The 22111-nt window shown below is 37.7% G+C and overlaps 1 protein-coding gene across 2 annotated transcripts in view; it reads right to left on the reverse strand.

Annotated features, from left to right (window-relative positions):
* Positions 1-21907, reverse strand: part of Galnt1 (polypeptide N-acetylgalactosaminyltransferase 1) — an 83757-nt gene extending 61850 nt beyond the window's left edge. Inside the window, exon 1 of one of the 2 annotated variants that reach the window (XM_090353243.1) lies at positions 21817-21907. The gene's annotated coding sequence lies outside the window, so the exon portion shown is untranslated. Of the gene's footprint in view, positions 1-19642; positions 19660-21816 lie in introns of those variants that run through there. The other variant, XM_090353244.1, reaches the window with a different exon arrangement.
* Between the last annotated feature and the right edge of the window lie 204 nt (positions 21908-22111).

Below are 22111 nucleotides of genomic sequence, written 5' to 3' on the forward strand. Positions count from 1 at the left end.
CAAATTAAAATTATGAAAAAATACACATAATGATTTGTTTCATTGGATATATGTACAAGAATGGTACAGAAGGTCATATGGAAGTCTACTTTCGATGAGCTCCACATAGATTTCCATAGTGGTTACTAGTTCACATTTCCACCCAAGAGTGGGTGAAGATTTCTTCCTTTCCACCCTCTTAATTCACAGTCCCACCAACATTTGTTTTCTTATTGATATTCATTCTGGCTGAGGTGAGATGGAATCTCAATATAGTTTTGATCTTCATTTCCTCTTTGGCTAAGGAAGTTAAATATTCTTTATATACTTATTAGCCACCTATACTTCTGAGAAGTATCTGTTCAATTCATTTGTGAATTTATTATTTGTTTTGCTGTTTGAATTTTTTAGTTATTTGTATATTCTAGATAATAATCCTTTATTCATTGAATAGGCAAAGATTCCCTCCCATTCTGTAGAAGAGTAACTACTGGTATGAAGACAATGCCAAAGGATACAGAGAAATGTTAAATCAAATTAAGAACCTGTGCTTCTGAGAACTCAGTAAGCAACACGTAGTTTGGTAATGTAAGTGTGAAAATCTCAGAGGGGATTACAAAGTTTTAAATTAAAGAAATTAAGCTTTACTCAAGACTTCGGGGTGAAGCTATTTGAGGCCTCAATACTAGATACATTCTAGCCTTATGTTAACTAAGGTTGAGTAAAAAGTATTTGCAACTCAAAGTAATAAAAACAATCTTTTAAGACTAGGAATATAAGTTAAAGAGAATGGAACCAAAAATAACTGAATATTTATTGTACTTTTACTGGCACTATCATAAAATTCTCCCAATAACCCAATGAGGTAGGTACTAGTACCTGACACTTTTGGACACTGCTGATTGTGCACTCCCACTCATATTCATGACCATTCAACAGCTGGAAGGAAGATGGTACCTGGCAGTCAGCCAAAGCTCTGAAAAATACATCAAGGAAGTAGGAGTGGGACTAATACAGTGAAAACAGGTAGAAGGGCTAAAACAGACTGAATCATCACTTGTGATGGCAAAATCTCACCATAAAAACTAAGAGCACACTGAAAAAAAGTTTTCTTATAATGTAGGAGAGAAGCTGAGGAAACTACAGCTGATGGCAGAAAAACTCAATGTTTTTCATAATATACTGGGTTCAATAGCTGGACTGGGATGGGACTGGGAGCACAACAAGAGAACTGAGCCAGGCACTGGTGGTGCAGGCCTATGATCCTAGCTACTCAAGAGGCTGAGATATGAGACTGCAGTGTGAAACTAGCCCAGGCAGAAAAGTCTATGAAACTCTTACCTCCAATGGATCAGCAAAAGATGGTAGTAGAGATATGGCTCAAATGGTAGAGTACTAGCCTTGAGTAAAATATCCAAGTGAAAATGCCAAGGACCTGACTTCAAGCCCTAGTACCAGTTTAAAAAAAGAAAAAAAAATGACACCAGTAGTCAGGTCTTTGAGAAAATAGAATAAAAATTCCATTATCACTTTTAATGGGCATTAGCTGTCCCAGAATGAAAGTTCAGTTCAATGAGCAAATCTCCATACTACTTTATTTACTGAATTGTATTTATCAAAAATATTTTAGCTGGGCACAGTGGCTCCTACTTGTAAGTCCAGCTACTTAGGAGGCTAAGATCTGAGGACTGTGGTCAAAGCCAGAACAGGCACTAAAGTCCATGAGACATGCATGTAATTATACATATGTAGTAAGGTATATATTATATATAAGTGCCAGTAGCCATGGTAAAACACATATGTATTCTTTTTTTTTTTTTTTTTTTTGCCAGTCCTGGGCTTGAGCTTAGGGCCTGAGCACTGTCCTTGGACTTTCTCAAGGCTAGAGCTCTACCACTTGAGCCTCAGCACCACTTCTGGCTTTTATCTATGTATGTGGTACCGAGGAATCGAACCCGGGTCTTCATGCATGCTAGGCAAGCACTTTAACCACTAGGCCAAACTCCCGGCCCATATGTATTCTTTTAAATTGTCCACCTGTGGAGTTTTCATATGTGAGATCATACCATAGCTCATTTTTCTGCTATCTTTTTTTTAAAAAAAAAAAAAAAGCTGGAAGTGGTGCAGTCGCTCAAGTGGTAAAGCGCTAGCCTTAAGAAAAACCCAAGGACAGTGCCCAAGTCCTGAGTTCAAGTCCCAGGACTGGCAAAATAAATAAATAAAATGCGACCTGAAATGTTGGTGTCACAGAGCAAGGTTGGCAAATTATAATTTGTGTGAGTGTGTTTGAGTCTAAATTCTATTTTTAATTTTTTTCTAATTTTCAATTTTATTTTAAAAATTTAATTGGTATATATTTACACAATAAAAGTTTGGTATTAAGTTTTTGAAAGAACACAGACATAACTTCATTCATGTACAATTATGGCTGCTTTTGTACAATAGAACAGATAGGTTAATAGTGAAAGGGTTGTTAGTATTTACTATCTGCCCTTTACTAAAAGTTTATAGACATTTTCCATATTGGTACACAGATAGTGATATACCTAATGTTACCTAGCATCTATAATTTTGCCTTCATTTTTCTTCTATAAAATGTTTTTTTCCACCAGGCAAGGTGGCTCACGCCTATAATCCTAGTTATTCGGGCTAGGAGGCTGAAATCTGAAGATCAAGGTTCAAAGCCAGCTTGGGCACTAAAGACCGTGAGCCTCTTATCTCCAATTAATCACTAGAAAAGGAGAAGTGGGGCTGCGGCTCAAGGGGGTAAGGTGGTAGCCTTGAGCTGGAGAGCTCAGGGACAGTGCCCAAGCCCAGAGTTTAAGTCCCATGACTCACCAAAAAAGAAAAAAAAAAAAGTTCTTTCCTTTGACTACTTTTTTATATTCACATGTATATAGACATATAAAGTAAACCTGCCTTTTTCAGAGGTTTATTACACTCAGTTTTGACCACGCACAGTAAAAAAGTTTTTTTTAATCAAAACAAGTTTTTTTCCCCAAACAAGTTTTAAAAACAAAAATTTTAATTTCTGAATTTCTGCACATTCTGAGTTGAAGCATAAGATCAAGATTCTAAACAAAGTAACTATTATTAAAACACAAGATCTGGGCCGGGAGTTTAGTCTAGTGATAGAGTGCTTGCCCAAAGACCCTGGTCGATTCCTTGGTATGACACTGATAGAAAAAGTGGTGCTGTGACTTCAGTGGCAGAATGCTAGCTTTGAGGAAAAAGCCCAAGGACAGTGCCCAGGCCCTGAGTTCAAGCCCCAGGACAGGCAAAAAACAAACCTACATGATCTTTCCTACAATGTATCATCAATTTTTATTAAGCACAAAATTATAAGGAACTATGAGTATTTTCCTCTCTTAGTTTAAGAGGTCAGTCTACATGTACAATACTACATGACTCTGCTGAAGAAATCAGGGCACACTTTAATGTTAATTCTTGGAGATACTGCTCAAAAAATTACAATGCTCACATTCAAAAGGTTAAAATAAGTAAAGTTTAAAGGTAAATATGATAGAAAAATAAATGTAATATAATCAGTCAATACTTAATTATGAAAAAGTTAAATGTGCAAAAAATAGCTCTTGAATATTAAACCTAATTTTAGAAGGCATTTTGTTCAATTATCCCATTATCTTTTACACAGATATTAATTAATTGAAATAAGGGTTTCTTTCTGTACAGGAATCACATCTAAAGTTAATAAATCTTACTTTAAAGAACAAGTCCAAAATCAAGAGAGTACTTTGTTGTTGTTCTCTCTCGTTTTGTTTCTATCTCTTAAAAGGCACACAATAAAACTAGAATTCATATTTTATATAAACATTTATAACGGTACATGAATTATCTTGTTTTTAGGAGTACAAAGAAATAACAGTAATGAAGCTACTTTGTCAGTCAGATTAGATTAATTCCCAAAGTACAGAGCCTATAAAACTTAGGATTTACTTGTAAACTTTTATTTACAAGTACTTATTTACAAAATAAAAGTTTATAAAGTGAGGAAAAAGAAACTGAAACTAAAACAGTTTCACACAGAAGTAAAATAGAGCTAAGAATGTTTCCCAAGACAGACAAAACAGAGCATTTAATACAGGAATATACTAACATACTGTATGAAACTTAGCTATTGTTAATGGGACATAGAGTATTTTCAAGCTTTAGTCTTTCTCTTATTAGGTGCCATCTCTTCCATTCTCCCAATCATGAGTATTCTTCTTGCAAATGTAAAATGTAATTAGACTTCATAAACCCAAAGTTAAGCTTCCTGTACCTTCTTGTTTTCACATATGCTGGTGAGTTCAAAGAGAGCACTTTGGCTTTTAAAACTCTAAGTTAGATTTTAAATGATAAAATATTTCTATAAGTTTTGCAAGTAACAGTAACATTTTCTTACTGAGTTACATAGAACCAGGAATGTTAATCTCAGAAACAATGGGTATACTTACAACAATTTTTTCTATGAAAGCAAATGAATGATAACTTACTTAAACAAGAATAGCCTTGATGAAATACTAATAGTTCAGTGTTTAAAAAGGTAACAGTAAGATATGATATACTTTTATAAAAAATCCATCAAATAGGGCTGGGAGTTTAGCCTAGTGGTAGAGTGCTTGCCTAACATGCAAAAAGACCTGGGTTCGATTCCTCAGTACCACATACATAGAAAAAAGCTGGAAGTAGTGCTGAGGCTCAAGTGGTAGAGCTCTAGCCTTGAGAAAGTCAGGACAGTGCTCAGGCCCTGAGTTCAAGCCCAGGACTGGCAAAAGAAAAAAAAATCATGCATCAAATAAAATACTGGAAGTTGTAATAGAATGGAAAATCCCCACAGTAGACTAAACCAGCTCTTCAGAAGTATCAGTCAATCCTTTGAGCCAATTTAGTAGCTTTGGCAAGGAATGAGAAAAACAAAGGCCTGTATCCAGGGATCTCCCCCTTGTTTCTACCACTTAGCATATACACAACAAATAGGACACATTCTAGTCTCGTGAAACTGCTACAGCCAAATGTTTGGAAATAGTTAAAAAGTGGCAGCCATGATTGGTTATCTGAAATTGGATAGGGAAGGGAGGAAATCAAGATAAACGGGGGGGGGGGGGGGGGGGGGGGAATGGGGACTATGTCATAAGAAAGGCTATCAATGTGAAGTTATGCACCTTCTAGTTGGTGAATATAATGTAACCCTTCTATTAATCACAACAAAAAAAAGTGGCAGCCAATAAGATGCACTTTATAAATTTTAAAAGGTTCCATGTTAGCAAGTGATTGGGAAGTTTATACTGGGTTCTCAGGAAAAGCTTCTCTGAAGTAGTATACAGAGAAAATGAGGGAAGTCAAGGGGCTAACATACAAGCATACAACAAGCATATAAGCCTTCTAGGCAAAGGCAGCTGGATTCTGCATATCATATTCTCAAACGTTTACTCTGTATCAAGTATCCTGCTCTTCAGTCAATATCCAGCCACTCCAAGATGTCCACATATACCACGGATCCTCTGGCTTCCATGTCTCCACATTTATTTTTCTACTGTCTGTCCATCTACCAAGCTTTCAAGATTCAAGCAAAATTTCTATGAAAGCAGAGCTTTCTCCCAGGGCTGAATTTGCTGACATATTGTGGGGATTTACCTCAATATTTCCCTTTACCTTCATTAAAGACAAATTTACCCATTTGACCTATGAATATATGTTTACAGGTCAATATTTTAATTTTCAATGATGACCACAGTATCATTTTTAAAGCAGTACTTGATAGACAAATGACTAAAATTCAACTGAAACATTTTTGTTCTAATTGTAGCTATTCTTATGTGCAATCTTTTATAGGTAGTATTTATGTCACATTCATCTTTATCACCTGGTGAATCTAACACTGGGCTTTATAATAAGCGTTTACTTAGCTGAATTTACTCTTCAAAGAACTTTATAACATTCATAGCCACTTTGTATATGGCAACATAACCAGGTTCAGACTCTTATCCTACTATAGAAGAGGTGATTAGTATCCACAAGTCTCAGTTCCCCAAGTCAGTATTTTAAGGAAGGTAAGGCTCCTTGACAAACACTAAACTTGTGAGACAGTCCAAAAGCTGGATTCAGCATTTCAGTTGACAATTGCATTCAGCAAGTAAAAAAACAAATGATGATCTTTGTATTAGTTTAGTTAAGATGTATGACAATACTGGGGCTTGAACTTGGGGCCTGGGCACTGTCCCTGACCTCTTTGATTCAAGACTAGAACTTATCACTTGAGCCAAAGCTCCATTTCCAGAATTTTGTGATTAATTGGAAATAAGAGTTCATGAACTTTTCCTGCTCAAACTGGCTTTGAACTGCTAGCCTCAGATTTCAGTCTCCTGAATTAGAAGCATAAGCCACTAGTGCCTGATTAAGGTGTTAGTTTTTATTGTTTCTAATCAACTGAGCTGATTTTTCTCCCCTAAATCCATCATTTGTCAGTTTTCACCTGCTATGAACAGTTTATCTATTCAAGCTTCTCTAATATTTCCAGTTTGTTATCCAGTATATTCACCCGAGCCTACAATGCTACAAGGTCTAATTTGAATTATATCATCTAGAAGTTATCACAAAATTGAGTATGCTAATAAAAGAAAATTCAGTGTGCCAAAGTACTATAAGGTCAAGATGCCCATTTTTAAAGTGAATCATTTATATATCATGTTTCAGTTGCTAGTTGCATCCATTTGTTTCTACCAGCAGTAATAATTAATTTTACCTAAGTTTACAATGATTTTGCATAAATAAAAAAACTACTTGGTTACTGATCAAATATCACATTACTTTATGATAAGATTTTATGTGCTAACCAAAAAACTGTAGTGACAAAGATGCATAAGCAGGTTTTCAATAGCATACTCATTGGCAATTCCTCCTCAAGTCATAGCGATAGGCCAAGATAGTGAAAAATTAAAACATAAAATTAAGAGCAACCTGTCCCTTGGTTATCTCTTATTGTTACAGTATCTCACTTTGTTATCTGATATATTGGATATATTTGTATTTGATTATTTGAAATTGGATAGGGAAGGGGGGAAAACAAGATGAGGGGTGGGAGTGGGAGGGAGGGAAATGGGGACCAAGACATGAGAAAGGGTATCAATGTATGTGAATTAATGCACCTTCTATCTAGCAAATATAATGTAACCCTTCTATTAATTACAATAAAAATATATGGAAAAAATTAAGAGCAATCATTAATTCAAATCAACTATGATGTACAGCAATACATTTTTGGGGGGCCAGTTCTGGGGCATTGTCCTTGGGCTTTCTCAAGGCTAAAGCTCTACCACTTGAGCCACAGCACTAATTCTGGCTTTTTTATGGATGTGGTACCATGGAATTAAACCCAGGTCTTCAAGCACTCTACCAATAGGCCAAATTCCTGGCCCCAAGCAATACTTTTGATTTATACATTTCACACATAGTGTGATAAGAGAGAAAAAAGAGCACAAACTATAGAAATGGGCTCCAGGTAAAAATCTTCAGCAGGAAAAATGCTATCTCAAAGAAGTCTGAAGAAAAAGCTTGAATTATTCCCACATCCCAGTAGATGGTCTCAGGAAACAAGAGTTTATTAATCTCATACTATCCCATATATTCCATCCATAATCTGACCTTTAAGTTTTTTGGATAAAAAAATTCTATTTCAACCTAAGCTAATTATGAAATATCCTCTAGAAAACAATTAATAACGAAGTGAAATTTCTAAAGACAAATGCAAAAGAATTAAAACAGCAAATAAAGTTAATATTTCAAGTCAAACAAACCACCCCTGGCAATGAATTAATACACAACGATAGCCATGGAAAAGAAAATGCCCTAAGAAATCTTTGGTAAAACTTGGATTTCTGGAAAATGGAGTTCAGTAACGAGAAGACATTCTATGACATTAAACGTTATATATATCCTTACTGTTCTTTATTGTGGTAGTTTAGAGGTGAGCTTTTGTACTTGGAATTTCTTCTAGGAAGGAATATCTATGATACCCCTTCTTTTCTGTCATCCTAATTGATAAACTTTGTACCTTAAATGAAAATCTTTCCTATTATACTAATCACACAGTATTTTTTTTATCATTTACATTTTCAGATGGAACATCTCTAAACTGAAAACAAATCACCTGAAAAACTGTCCCAAACAGCTCTCTCTGCCTGTGAGTGTGATGCTCCTAGGAACATGTTTATTCTACTATATGGATGTGAAAGACTCCCCAGAGGACTGCATAGCTGCTGTGTGAGGAGTTCAGAGTTGTATAGGAGCAAGACACCCATCTTCTCTAAAATTTTGTGCCCAGTCAAAATCAAGAGCAAGTGTTTTTGTTGTTGTTTGTTTGTTTGTTTTTCCAGTCCTGGGCTTGAACTCAGGGCCTGAGCACTGTCCTTGGATTTTCTCAAGGTTAGAGCTCTACCACTTGAGCCTCAGCACCACTTCCGGCTTTTTTCTATGTATGTGGTACCAAGGAATCAAACCCGGGTAGGGTCTTCATGCATGCTAGGCAAGCACTTTAACCACTAGGACAAACTCCTGGCCCCAAGAGCAAGTGTTTTTTATCAGGCCTCCTTCAAAAGAGTTGTGATGCTGGCATGCCTATAATCCTAGTTACTCAAGAGGCTGAAATCTGAGGATCAAAGTTCAAAGGCAGCCTGGGCACAAAAGGACTGGAGACTCTTATCTACAATTAACATCCAGATAACAGGAAGTGAAGTTTGGCTCAAGGGCAGGGAGGTAGCCTTGAGCTGAAGAGCTCAGGGACAATGCCCAGGCCCAAGTTCAAGCCCCATGACCCACCAAAAAAAAAAAAACAGTTGTGACTAATTCTTTAATTCTTTTTTAAAAGCTCCACCTTTGGTTTACTGGTGCTATCTATACACAGGTATAACCAAGATTTTATACACACACACACACACACAAACACACACACACACACACACACATATATCACATTTAAGTGACTGACCTTCCTTCTTCCTCTCTCTCCTCTCCCTCCCAGGTAGAAATTTCTGTTCTCTGGATCAAAACACTTTAGCCTATAGATGTTTCAAGTTTTTAATAAAATTCCAAACAGTTCAATAGTATTTAAAAGCAGAAACTATTCAGAAGTAAGAGAACAGCCTAAGTTACACCCAGCTGGTACAGTTCAGGTTTAAATTCACTAAATTTTTCTAGTAATTCTATTTTTACCATCCCATTTTACACAACTATATCCAGTCTACTCTGGCTTGTCTGTTTCCACCCTCCTGCTCAATCTAAATCATGCTACAATTCTCATTTGGGTCTCAGGAGAAAAGAACTTTTTCCAGGATTAGGATTCTGTTAAATCTATGTTAAGTAAGTGTGAAAGCTCCTTGCTTCTCTCTTTTCTGACATAATCTATCTTTATTGCTATATTTGACACCCAATATCCTAAATTTTCCCAAAATAGTCCCCAAAGTACAATCTCCAAGGTACACATTCCTTATCTTCCACTTTTCAAAACCCACCACATTTATTCAGCTACCAATGCAGAAGTCCTACAACCTTTATAATTATGCATTGACACAAAAAAATTTCCTCATTTCATTGGACTTTTCAGTCTTATGATCTGTAACCAAAATCCATTATTCCCTTGATCTGCTTTAACTTACAAGTTAGTAACACTGAACAAGTTCTGAAACAACACTGAGTTCATTGTAAACTATTCTTCACAACTCCTCTCACTGCTCTTACTGATCCCAAACACAATCCTCCATTGGACAGCAAAGAAATCCTACCTCATCAGACACAGGCTCCTTCTGCCTCACTTTGCCTCATATTCTTTTGGTTCCTCTCCCTGAGTTCCACCACCTTTTCAATAATAATACTCTATAGAGAATACTTAATACTTAATACTTTCCATAGCATTGGCTCCCTTATTCTACAAATTAGTCTTCTTTCTCATACTCACGAACTGACTCCAATAGCCCTTTCCTAGAAGCAACTGCCAGCATTGTGAAATGAGTTTTACTCTTTCTCTCCCTCTCCTCCACCTCCAAAATTTCTTAAATCAATTTTTTTTTAAAAATCAAGAACTTGAAAAGAAGTCTCCTGCTTCCTTTGAAGAAACAAAAATCCTCTGCCACCACTGATCAAACATACTCAAGCAGCACTGCTTCCCGTTCAAAACAGGTCCTACATCAGCTTTCTATGACAAATTTTCACCTTTATCTCATCCTCTTTTTCTTTGTACCAAGGTCCTTTCAGCCACATTGATATTTCAGTTCCTTAAACAGAACAAGATCTCTCTCTGCAGGGCCTCTGCACATACTATTTGTACTGGGACCTTCTTACCCCATTCTTTATATTATGAAAAACTTTTTGACCACTAGATCACCACTGAAATGTCATTTCTCCATTATTGTCTCTAATTCTCTCTGGTTCAATGGACTACAGGAACAACTAAGAATAGAAACCATCTTCTCATTCTGTATTCATAGCACCTGATACAAAATATTTAAAACCAGATAATAAAAATTTACTCAATGAGCATGTAAAAGAAATTTCCTCCTTTGGGGTTCCAAATGTAACTACTGCCTCAGGTTTATTCTTCAACTATTATCTTCATCATGATAACCTTCACTTGAGCTACTAGTCTTGATCTCTGCAAGGTCCATTCCTTCAACCATGATACCTACAGGTTAGTTACACTTTGAGTCCCTCATTAGTACCTATATCAACTGGACATATCCTCAAAACACATTCACTGAAGATTAGAGTTATAGCTCAATGGCATAGCACTTGACTAACATGCATGACAGCACTGGGTGGGGAGGCACACTCATCCCACTTACTATCTTCAAATTCTGCTTTTTTCCATTTTTGTTAATGGAAGCATCCATTTACTGAACTTTCTTTCCTTTGCCCATTATCAAGAACACTTGATTCCATCTCTACAAAGGTACCAATGTGTTCCTGCATAGTCACCTGACCTAATGAGTTAGTCTCCCTTCTATCTTCTAAATATCCATACACTTGTTTGCTTTTCAAAACCTCTATGAAACTTGCCCAAACTACTCCACACCCAAGACAGTCTAATACATGTTTACATGGAGCCAGACTGATGTATTAAATGCACAGACACAAAGACAAGTATATGTTAGATACACTCCAGGACAGTGGGGTTTCATAGGAATAAGGACAAAGGAACTGGACAAAACAAAGTTTACTTCTCCAGTAGAGTGCACTATTAGCCAAAAACTCACAAGCAAGCACACAAAACAGGCAGATTCACTACCTTTTTAACTCTGGTGCATAAGGCACTGCCCCTCTGCTCAGATTGGCTGAATTCATAATCCACAACAGGATATATTTTAATTAACAGGAACAAGATGTCACTAAAACTCAATGTAATAGTTCTTACTACAATAGAATGTAACTAAAATGCAATCAGCAAAGGCCAAGCCACCTGGCCAAAGTCAGAACTTTGTAGAAAAACAATTCTCACAAGATTGACAAAAAGGAAGGTAGCCACTCTGCTAGAAAAGACGGCTTTTCTTAGTGTAAATGCCAGCTTCACTATTTAACCTCTCCATTTAATCTTACTATAAAGGTAAAGTAAAATCCTAGATATATACTGATAGAAAAAAAATCAAATGACTGCCATGTCAGTACAGCACCACTTACATTAATGCTTGGTACATAGCCAATGCTATCTACATAGTTTTACTTACATTTTTTGCAGTCCCATCTCCAATGATCAATATCTGGATTCCAATCTGTCAGAACTAATTCTCTGTTGCCCTAATATCTTTCTCATATGAGGCCAGAGACTTTAAGGTATGTACCAGCTACTGTGCTGCCAGAGTTGCACCCCTCCCAAACTTAAAAGCACTCCCAGTATGAGCATCTGAAACAAATGGTCATTTCTCTCCAGGATTTTCTATATATCTCATGCACTAAAATGCACCAAAGGTAGTTCGTGAAACCATTTCCAGCCCTGTTCAAAGATTCTCAGTCTACAATTAACCACCCTTTTCCCTCCACCTTGTTATTTCCTCGCCAAGTTGCAGATTAGAGACCATCTTGCCACCATTTTCCATCCCCAATGGCAAAGCTGTTTGCATCTCTTGTACCCTAACTTGGGGTAGAAGTAGAAACTCTCTTGGCGAATCTCCCTAAAACAGTCTGTTTACTTCAGACTGTATTCTCTCTGCATGTAAACATTTAAAAATAATTCAGCTGAATTATGCAGTCTATGAGCAAAAAATGGCATTTAATCTCCAAGGCAGTCAGGCTTCACCACTTTGAGTTCTGCCTTCCTACCTTTTTATAGTCCTAGCCATACACACACAGTAACAGGTAAATGTCAGAAAAGTACTTACTGATGACTAATTCCTAGGAATGGGAAAATAAGAGTTTCAACATTCCCAGAAATTTTTACTCACTCTTAACTGAAGCAAAATAAATAAATTGTAAGATATAATGTATAATTTCCAAATTAACAATCCAATAATTTAACATATGACTCCACCAATCAATGCACACTACCCCTTTCTTTAAATGAAGTTATTCTTTAAAAACCATTTTAGTAGAAGCTATAAATGCTAAGTACAGAAAAATCTAGCAAGAACTAGGACATCTCAATCTTATGAATAGTCTTCAATTATTTCCTGGGTCCCTAGAAAGGTTTCATTGTATGTCCCACAATGTTTGAACCATAGCCAACACTATCAACCAAAAGATACCAAAAACACTGCGTAGACACCATATTGAATTCAAACCAATCATGTGTTCTCTAATGCCTGGAGTCATGAATTACAATTAACTTGCTAGGCAGGTGCTCTACTACTGGACCAAGCTCTAACCTTTTTATTGCTTTATTTATTTATTTATTTATTTATGACGGGTCTGGTGTTTTTGCCTTGGATCAGCTTCAGACCACAGAAAATCTTTCTGAAATGTCTTGGGAGCACAAGCATGTACCATCATGCTTGGCTTATTGATTGAGATGGAATCTCACCAACTTTTTGCTTGGACTGGCCTGGCTTCAACCATAACCTTCCAGAACTTTGCTTCCTAAATAACTGGGATTATAGATACACCTAGCTCATTAAAGGACTCATATAGTTCTACAAAAATTTACAAGAATTCTAAAAATTGAAGATATAAACAGAAAACCTGAAGCCCGAGATGTATTCTCAACCCTTATTATTGCTATGTCTGCCTTAAAAACATTCCCAAACATCTCTTCCTGAAGAATTTTTAAATGATTTCACAGTGAAAATGTCTTACAAAAATACAAAGAGAAAAGTAAAACTGTGGCTCAAGTGGCGGAGTGTTTGCCTTGAGACCATAAGCTCAGGAGTTCAGGACTGGCACATGTGTGTGCATGTACATGCGTGCGTGAGTGTACATACACATACATACACACACACACACACACACACACACACACACACACACACACACACAAAGAAGAAAGGTTAAAATGGTTAGTTTTCAAGAACAGTGATACTTTAGGCAATGCTAGGTTAAGTGTAGCCTGTGGACAACAAGCCAGTAACTGCTCCATGAAGAGGTAACCAGAGAGGTAGCAATTTGACATCTATTTGATCTACTAATTTTTTACGACTGGAATCTAGCCCTTGAACCCAACCTACCCAAAAGGACTTTCTCACTAATAATTCTTAACATGGGAGTTACATATTATAGCTTTCAATATCATTTTAATTTGCAATTGATATTTTACATACAGTAGGAAAAGCCAATGAAATATACAAATGTTGAAACAGGTCCTCTGAGAATTATTTGCTTCTGAGACAATTCAGTAGATCAGTATATTACCCAAGAAGGTCTTAAGTGGGGAAGGGTAATTCTGACAATAAAGACTTCAGAATACTGCCACAAAACAGGCAGTGGCCCAGTACAACAGTAAATGGCAAGCTAAACTTCACATATGCACCAGCTGCATCAAGGCCTGCAAGCCTTTCCATGTCAAGGTTTTCCAGAAGGTCAACTAGTAAGTTCAAGCTCTCATCCACATCAGTTAGTAACAAGTCATTCTTCCTTCCATACCCTCACCCTGAGGACCCTGGGCCTCTATTCCCATAGAGCAAAAAATTCAATACTTGAGGCAAGGGAAGCCAGGTGGAGAGACTATACTTGTAACTTTTCATGACAGTAACATTGGTGTCCTCTCTTCTCTGCTGGTGTGCTGTTAAAAAGGAAAAAAAAAAAGCCAGTGAAAACAAAAGGCTTAAATATGACATACATTCTAATAAAATATCCAGACTTTAATTTGGAAAAGAAAAACAAAAACAACAACAACACAAAGAGCCAGGCACAGATGACTCAAGCCTGTTAATCCTAGCTACTTTAAGAGGCTGAGATCTGAGAATTGAGGTTCAAAGCCTGCACATGCAGGAAAGTTCTAAAAAAAAAAATCATATTGTAACTACAAAAGAAAAATGATTTAAAGGTAATTTTTTGGCCTATATAAACTCTAATACTTCTCAAGGACTAGAAGAATTATCAACAAAGAACCCTATCCCCTGAAAAAACTAAAGGAAAAAACAACATTCATATACAAAAGAATATATATTGGGAGAAAGCAACGGAAGGGATGACATGGTGCAAAAAGAGATGTACTCTCATGGGGCAGGGAGTTTGGCCTAGTGGTAGAGTGCTTGCCTAGCATGCACAAAGACCCAGGTTCGATTCCTCGGTATCACATACATAGAAAAAAGCTGGAAGTGGTGCTGAGGCTCAAGTGGTAGAGTGCTAGCCTTGAGAAAGTTCAAGGACAGTGCTCAGGCCCTGAGCCCAAGCCCAGGACTGGCAAAAAAGAAAAAAAAGAAGAAGAAAAACGAAATGTACTCTTTACCTGAATTATAAAACTGTAACCTCTCTGTACAACATCTTTCTAACAATAAAATAAATAAAAAACTAAAATAAATTTTCATCAAAATACCTAACTTAAAAGAAGGGGTAAAGAAGTTCTTAAACAGAAAGGAAATTTTAAAGAAAATCTTGAGGCATTAACAAAGAACATAGTAAGCAAAATATGGCTAAACACAATAGGCTTTGGGGGTGAAATATAGCAAGCTTTCATTGTCCCCTTAAGTTACCTAATTTATGTTTAACTGGTGAAAGCTAAAATTAGAACACTGTCAGATGTGGTTCTAACTGTATTTAAAATTATAAACAGGAATATAAATGATGGTAAGAAGTACATTTCACATGGATAGGTCAAATTATACTACTAAATGAGTATAATATGTATATGTATATAAGTATATACATTATACATGCATGTAATTATACACATGTAGTATAGTATCAAAATATATATTATATACAAAGCACTATCTAAAGTAACTAATAAATAATTCTATACAAAGAATTACAGTTGACAGGAACCAGTGGCTCATGCCTATAATACTAGCTATTTAAAAGACTAAGATCTGAGGATTTCAAGGTTCAAAGCCAACCTGGACAGGAAAGTTTGTGAGACTATGATCTTCAATTAATTGCCAAAAAGCTGGAAGTGGAGTTGTGGCTCCAGTGGTAGAATGCTAGTCTTGAGCAAAAAGATCTCAGGGAGAGTGTGCTGGCCCAAGATTGCATCAAAAGCAAAAAAATAAAAAAAACTGCAATTAAAAATTAGAATCAATAATCAAAATTTTTTTTAATGTTAAATGTTCCTGTAAACTGCAAGATGTTAGGGGAAGAAATAAAACATGAAACAGGAAGCAAAAAAAAAAAAAAAACCAGTATGGTTAGGATCTAATATAGTTGTACTTATATTTAGAGTACTTATGTTTAATGTATCAATGAAAAGACAGGAACTGGCTAACTGGTTTAAACATGAACCACTATACGCTATTTATAAGAAACCTACTTCAAATATTCAGTATGGCAGGTTGAAAGGATCAAAATAGATAAGCAAAAGAAAGCAACAATAGCAATGCTAATAACAGGGATAGTATAACTTAGTGCGAAGGGACTAATACTATGTGTGTATGCACAAAAATAACAAACATAAAAAGTACAAAAGTTTGGTGCCGGGAGTTTGGCCTAGTGGTAGAGTGCTTGCCTTGCATGCCCAAAGACCCGGGTTCGATTCCTCGGTACCACATATATAGAAAAAAGCTGGAAGTGGTGCTGAGGCTCAAGTGGTAGAGCTCTAGCATTGAGAAAGTCTAAGGACAGTGCTCAGGCCTGAGCTGAAGCTCAGGACTGGCAAAAAAAAAAAAAGTATAAAAGTAAAAATGTATCAAAATTTGTGGGACATAGCTGAAACTGTGTGAGAAGGAAAATTATAGTGCTAAGTTTAGTAAGTAATATTCAGTATTATATGAAAACAATCATTGACCAGGTGAAACTTAATCAGGGATGCTAGCTAGAAAACTATCAGTTTAACCCAATGTATCAAAAAGGAAACCAAAAATTGTAATTCAGTGGTAGAGTACATAACTGGAATATGAGAGGACCTGGGTTCAATCCCTTTCCACCGCAGAAAACAAACACAAAATCACACAATCATATCAAATGTACAAAAACAGTAGGAAAATTCAATATTCACTTATGATTTAAAACTTTTAGAAAGATACGAGTAGAGAAAACTTTCTTACCCTGGAAAGAGTGCTATGAAACACAATGCATGAACATTACTCCCTAAGATCAGACACAAGGCAAGGATTTTTTTTTTTTGTCATCAATCTTATTGAACAGTGTCAGCTTTAGTCAATGTAGCAGGGAAAAGGAAATATCATTAAAAAAAAAAAGAAATACGCAATGCACTGAGTAAAAATCACCTATACCTATACCTATAGATGATACTGTCTACGTAAAATAGTATCAAGAAATCACCTAGGGAAAAAGAAAAAGAAACCAACAACAAACTCATAGAATAAACAGATCCAACAATACTAAAGAATGTAACATCAACATAAAGTTATATTTTTATAATTAGGCAATGAACACATAGACACCAAAATTAAGAATGCAATTCCATTTAGTTACTAAATTATATTTGTATGTATGTATGTATGTATGTATCTTACAAAAAGTCCAATAAAATCAAATAGGACTTGTACAATAAAAATACACAATGTGCTGATGAATGAAATCAAAGATCTAAATAAATACACAAACAATGATCATAGACTAAAAAATGCATCACAGTAAAGATATCAATCTTCCCCCAAATTGATTCCAGTCTAATGCAATTTCTATCACAATCCAACAGGATGTTTTTGTAAATATAGATTATTCTACAACTTATAGGAAGGAAAATAAAACAAAATTTTAAGACTAAAGTGGAATCAATGTGCCTGATTTAAAGATTTAGGACACAAGTAGAATAACCACAACTATGGCACTGGCAACAAACATGTGGATCAGTGGAACAAAGGGTGCAGAAACAGACACATGAAAATAATCAACTGCTTTTCGATAAGCATATAAATGCAATAGAAAAAAGCTGCAGTCAAGAAATGGTGCAATAGCAATTGAACATCCATAAGCAGTAATTTTTTTAAAGACACGATAAACAAAAAAAATTACTTCAAAATGGATCATATAATACTCAAGAAATTTCAGGGGGAAAAAAGGCATTATAGAGAAAATCTTTTGAACCTAAGTAAGCAAAGAATTCTTAGACTTCATTCATCAAAGAATAAAACTGGACTTGAACAAAACTTTAGTCTTTTACACTACTAGTTTTTAAATACTATTTTTACTACAAATAAATGAATCTCTGACACAAGGACTACTCTCAAAGCTCAACAGTAAACTACAAAAAAAAAAAACCAAAAAACCAAAACCACATTATTCTAGCCTGGTTCAGTTGTTCACAACTGTAATCCCAGCTTCCTGGGAAAATGAAATGGGAGGGATCACAGTTCCAGGCCAGTCTGGGCATATACTCAAGACCCCCTTTCTAGCCAACAGACCCCATTCTCTAGCCAATAGAAGAGTGGAGTGACAAGTGCCTGATATCCCAGTCACACAGGCTGAGATTCTGAAGAATCAGAATCACTACTGAAAGTGTGACACTGTACTGCAAGCAAATGCAATGATACAATTGGGAGTATCTGGATAACGATTATTTGGAAATCTGAATTATTCTTTTTAACTGTACATACGTCTATTATCTTACAATAAAGCTTAATTTAAAAAATCTAGACCTTCACTTACTAAGGGTCATCACCCAATACGAACAATTCAAATCTGTAAACTTATTGTTTTTTATACTATACTGAGAGCACACTGATATAAATACATTTTACCCAAACCCTCAAACATTACATGCTCAAGTAGAGTGACAACAGGTGTAAAAGTGACACTAAAAGGCTTCATAAAAGGGATGAGATATGATCAAATATTTGAACAAGAAGCAGCACTTCTCTGTGTGGGAATGAAGAAGGGACATCCTTACAATCAAAAAAAAAAAAAAAGACACAGAAACACTGAGCCAGAAATAAGCACCATGCCCATGGAGAGTCATGTGTGTGTTAAGAAATAAGGGAGACAGAATAAACGAATAAACAGTTTATAGAGTAATGAGGGAGGGCCAGGGACAGGAGTTCAAATTAGCGGGGAAAAAAAACATGAGGCATGGAAAAGAGTAACTATGAAACAAATGTTACAGCAGCTTCAGAAGGAGAAAGCAATAGAGAAACAGAGAATCAGGGTTCAAAACCACTAAAAGGAAATTTTCTGAACTGAGGACAAGCAAGAGGTTTCAGGTCAAAGGGACTCTAATTGCCATATGTAACAAGTAACAGATTAATAAATGTGTTTTTAAGTCACTCAGAGAAGTCTTCCAACCTAACCAACTAAAAGAGGATACACTCCCAACTCCCCTATCACTTACTTCTATCCTTAACTCCTTCTATCCAGTCTCTCCAGCGCGTTTTACAGTAATTGTGTGTGGACTTAATCTGTATGTTCATTGGTTTAATGCTTCCCTGCCCCAAGTCATCTTGAGTCTCTGGCACTGAATCTGGTATCTGTTAATCTTTCAATAAATACCAACTAAATAAATGAACAGTAAGTATCCACTCCTAATTGTATTCTATGTGCCTGAATCTGATTTCTCCTTTTTCTTCCTTTTCCACTTCAACCTATAACCTAACTTACAGTAAAACTAAAACACAGTGTGGTTTAAAGCTTCCATACACAATGTGATGCTGTAACACTTCTGAATCTCAACCAATTAGGAACTACATCCAAGAAATCTATTATTGAAACTAAGTACTAAGGATATACACATCATAAAAAAAAAAAAACACTAACAGCAGAAATAGGGTTATCTCTATTGTCCCTTTCTTTCCTATGAGTCTGATCCTTTTCCCAGAACTGATAATGATCCTATCTGGTATATAAAAAGCAATTCATAAAAGCCAGAGTCCAGTATAGTGGTGTGCGGCTGAAGGCTGAGCACACTTGAGCATAAGGTTGGGACCAACAGGGGTATAAGTTGAAGAGACCCTATTCCCACCTGAAAGTTAAAAAGAAGAAAGAAAGAAAGAAAGAAAGAAAGAAAGAAAGAAAGAAAGAAAGAAAGAAAATCCAGCACAGTACTCTACCAGGCCATTAGTTATAAAAAATAAGGAAAGACTGATAGAGAAAATCTGAAAAAGAGACATAATGCCTATTAAATGCAGCACAGTACCTTGAAATGCATCCTGGAACAAAAGGAGGATATTAATGGGCAAACTGGTGGTATCCAAATGAAGTCTGAAGTTAAAAAAAAAATCAAGCCTATATGAAGCATTAACATATGATTAAGATTCACATCAGTGAATATGATTCTATGTTAGAGAGTTAGGCAGAGGGCAGTACACTCCAGTAACCCTAGCATTCTGGAAGCTGAGCAGGACAGGAGAACCACAAATCTGAGGCCAGTCTGGATTAGACAGACCTTGTCTCAAAAAAAAAAAAAAAAAAAAAAACACGAGAATACAGATTGGGATAGGAACAAAGCTGGTCAGGTAGCCAGAGCTTCCAGCTGAAAAGATGTAAGTAGATCCATCTATTTATAGTTACAGTTCTCCTCTGATCTTACCTGATGCCATGGATTGCCTACCAGTTTTGACTATTCTATTTCATTAATTTATTTAGGAAGTATTGGGGGCTGACTGCTTACCAGGGACTGTGAAGTCTCTAAAGGTATGGACGTTGAAGACATGGCTCAGTTGGTAAAGCACTAGTCAATGAGCACAAGCTCATGGGGGAGGGGAGGCTTTGGTGGGGGAAGAAGGAGAGGGAGAAGGAAGTTATAACCTCTACCCTCATAAAACTTCAACTCCAAAGTGGAAACTAGGTAGTTAACTAGTATTTGCATAAATAAGAGTTCCCAAAAGTTTCAGTTTACAAGACTGTATCATGAAAGCCAGTTATCACTGCCCTCTGCTATATCTCTGGCCTCTCAGATTTCAAAGTACACACAAATAACCTGGAATTGTGTTGAAGAAGAAACTGAGATAATGTGGGCTGGGGCCTGAGCTTCTGAATTACTTCTGTAGTCCCAGGTGAGAGGGATGTTGCTGGCCCACAAGCTTGAAATAGCAAAGCTCCACAATACCATGGAAACAACCTAAAACTATCTTGTAATACACAAAGACATTTTGTTTCCCATCCACCATAGTATACCCATGACTTATAAATTACACAGATGGCACTCAATATTTACTCAACAGATCAAGAGGATACATGATCAAGACCAGCAATGTTCAAGTTGTAGCCATTTGCCACGTTTGGCCACGTAGCACTTGAAATGTGGCTAGTGATTAATGAGCTATTTTTAATGAAATTTTATAATTTCAATAACTCCACGAATTTGGTGGCTGCCACACTGGACAGTTCAGTTCTACACGTACAGAGAGCCTGACTGAAAGAAGTCTAGTTTTAAAACCCCAATTCTGCCATTTAACATGTGACCTGTAAAGTTCAACTTTTTTGAGGCCTCAACCTTCTCATCTGTGAAATTAGGACACTCCACCCCCTACCTTTCAGGGTTCTTGATTCAAATTATCATAAAGTAATGTGTTAACAAATTATGACTGAGGTGACATTCTGTGCTATCCAGAAACAGTTCACAAGCATAAAAACTGCCTACACATGGCAGAAAATGCCAAGGGAGTTTGGCCCACGGGTAGGTTAGTTCAGTTGGCTTTGAGAATTAGGCCAAGGTCAGAAATGAGAGGGGTGGGGTCGCCTAGGAAAGTTGATGAGGTAAGGGGGTCAGGACAATGCAAGTCACCACCATTCGGGTAAATATTTAAATGAATATTACATTATCTATCATGGGTGAGTAAATGACATTTCATTCATTCGTTCTTCCGGGAAGGGCTGCCACCTTACCTAAAGCCCCGCTACTTTCCAAGTACAGACCTTAGCTAATTGGACCCCGGGTCCGGTCGGCGGGCAGCGGGCCGGGGAGCCCCCGCCCCGGGCGGCCGGCGTGTCCTCCCCTCCCCCGTCACGCCGGCCCCCCGAGGGTCAGGCTGGCACCGCGGTGGTCCGACTACCACACCACCGGACCCAGAAGCCATATTTAGCTATATTTCGGTCAATAAAACAAACTTCCGTCTTCTCAAGAAGAAGAAGAAGAAGAAAAAACGGTTCCAACTCAATGTCAAACTAGGACGGAAACTCGCTGCTCGCCGCACCGCCAACCAAAGATGCCGCGTGTCCCGCAGCCCGGGAGTCCCCGGCCCGGCCCCCGGCCGTGCGGCCACAAAGGGACGCGGGACGCAGACACGACCGGGCCTCCTCCTCCTCCCCGGCTACCCCCGGCCCCGGGCCCCCGGCCGCGGAACGGCCCCGGCGCGGGCGGACACTCACCTCGCGCGGCACGCGGCGCGCGGCGGCGGCGGCGGCGGGCGTTCGTCCGAGCCCGCCCGGGCGGTCGCGGCGCGGTCCCGCGGGCCGCAGCGCGGGCGCTACTCTCGGGCCGCCGTCCGCCGCGCCGCCTCCTCGGCCACTGCCGGCGGCTCCCCCCGGCGGGCGGGCGGGCCCGACTCGAGCCCCGCCTCCGCCGCGCCCTCCCCCGCCTCCGCGCCGGGGCCTGGGCGCGCTAGTCGGGACCGCCCCGCATGCCGCCGCGGCCGCTCGCCTGCTCACTCGGCGCCCCCTCAGC

Source organism: Megascapheus bottae, chromosome 19 (genome assembly GCF_031878675.1).
Source record: "Megascapheus bottae isolate mThoBot1 chromosome 19, mThoBot2.hap1, whole genome shotgun sequence".
Lineage (NCBI taxonomy): Eukaryota > Metazoa > Chordata > Mammalia > Rodentia > Geomyidae > Megascapheus > Megascapheus bottae.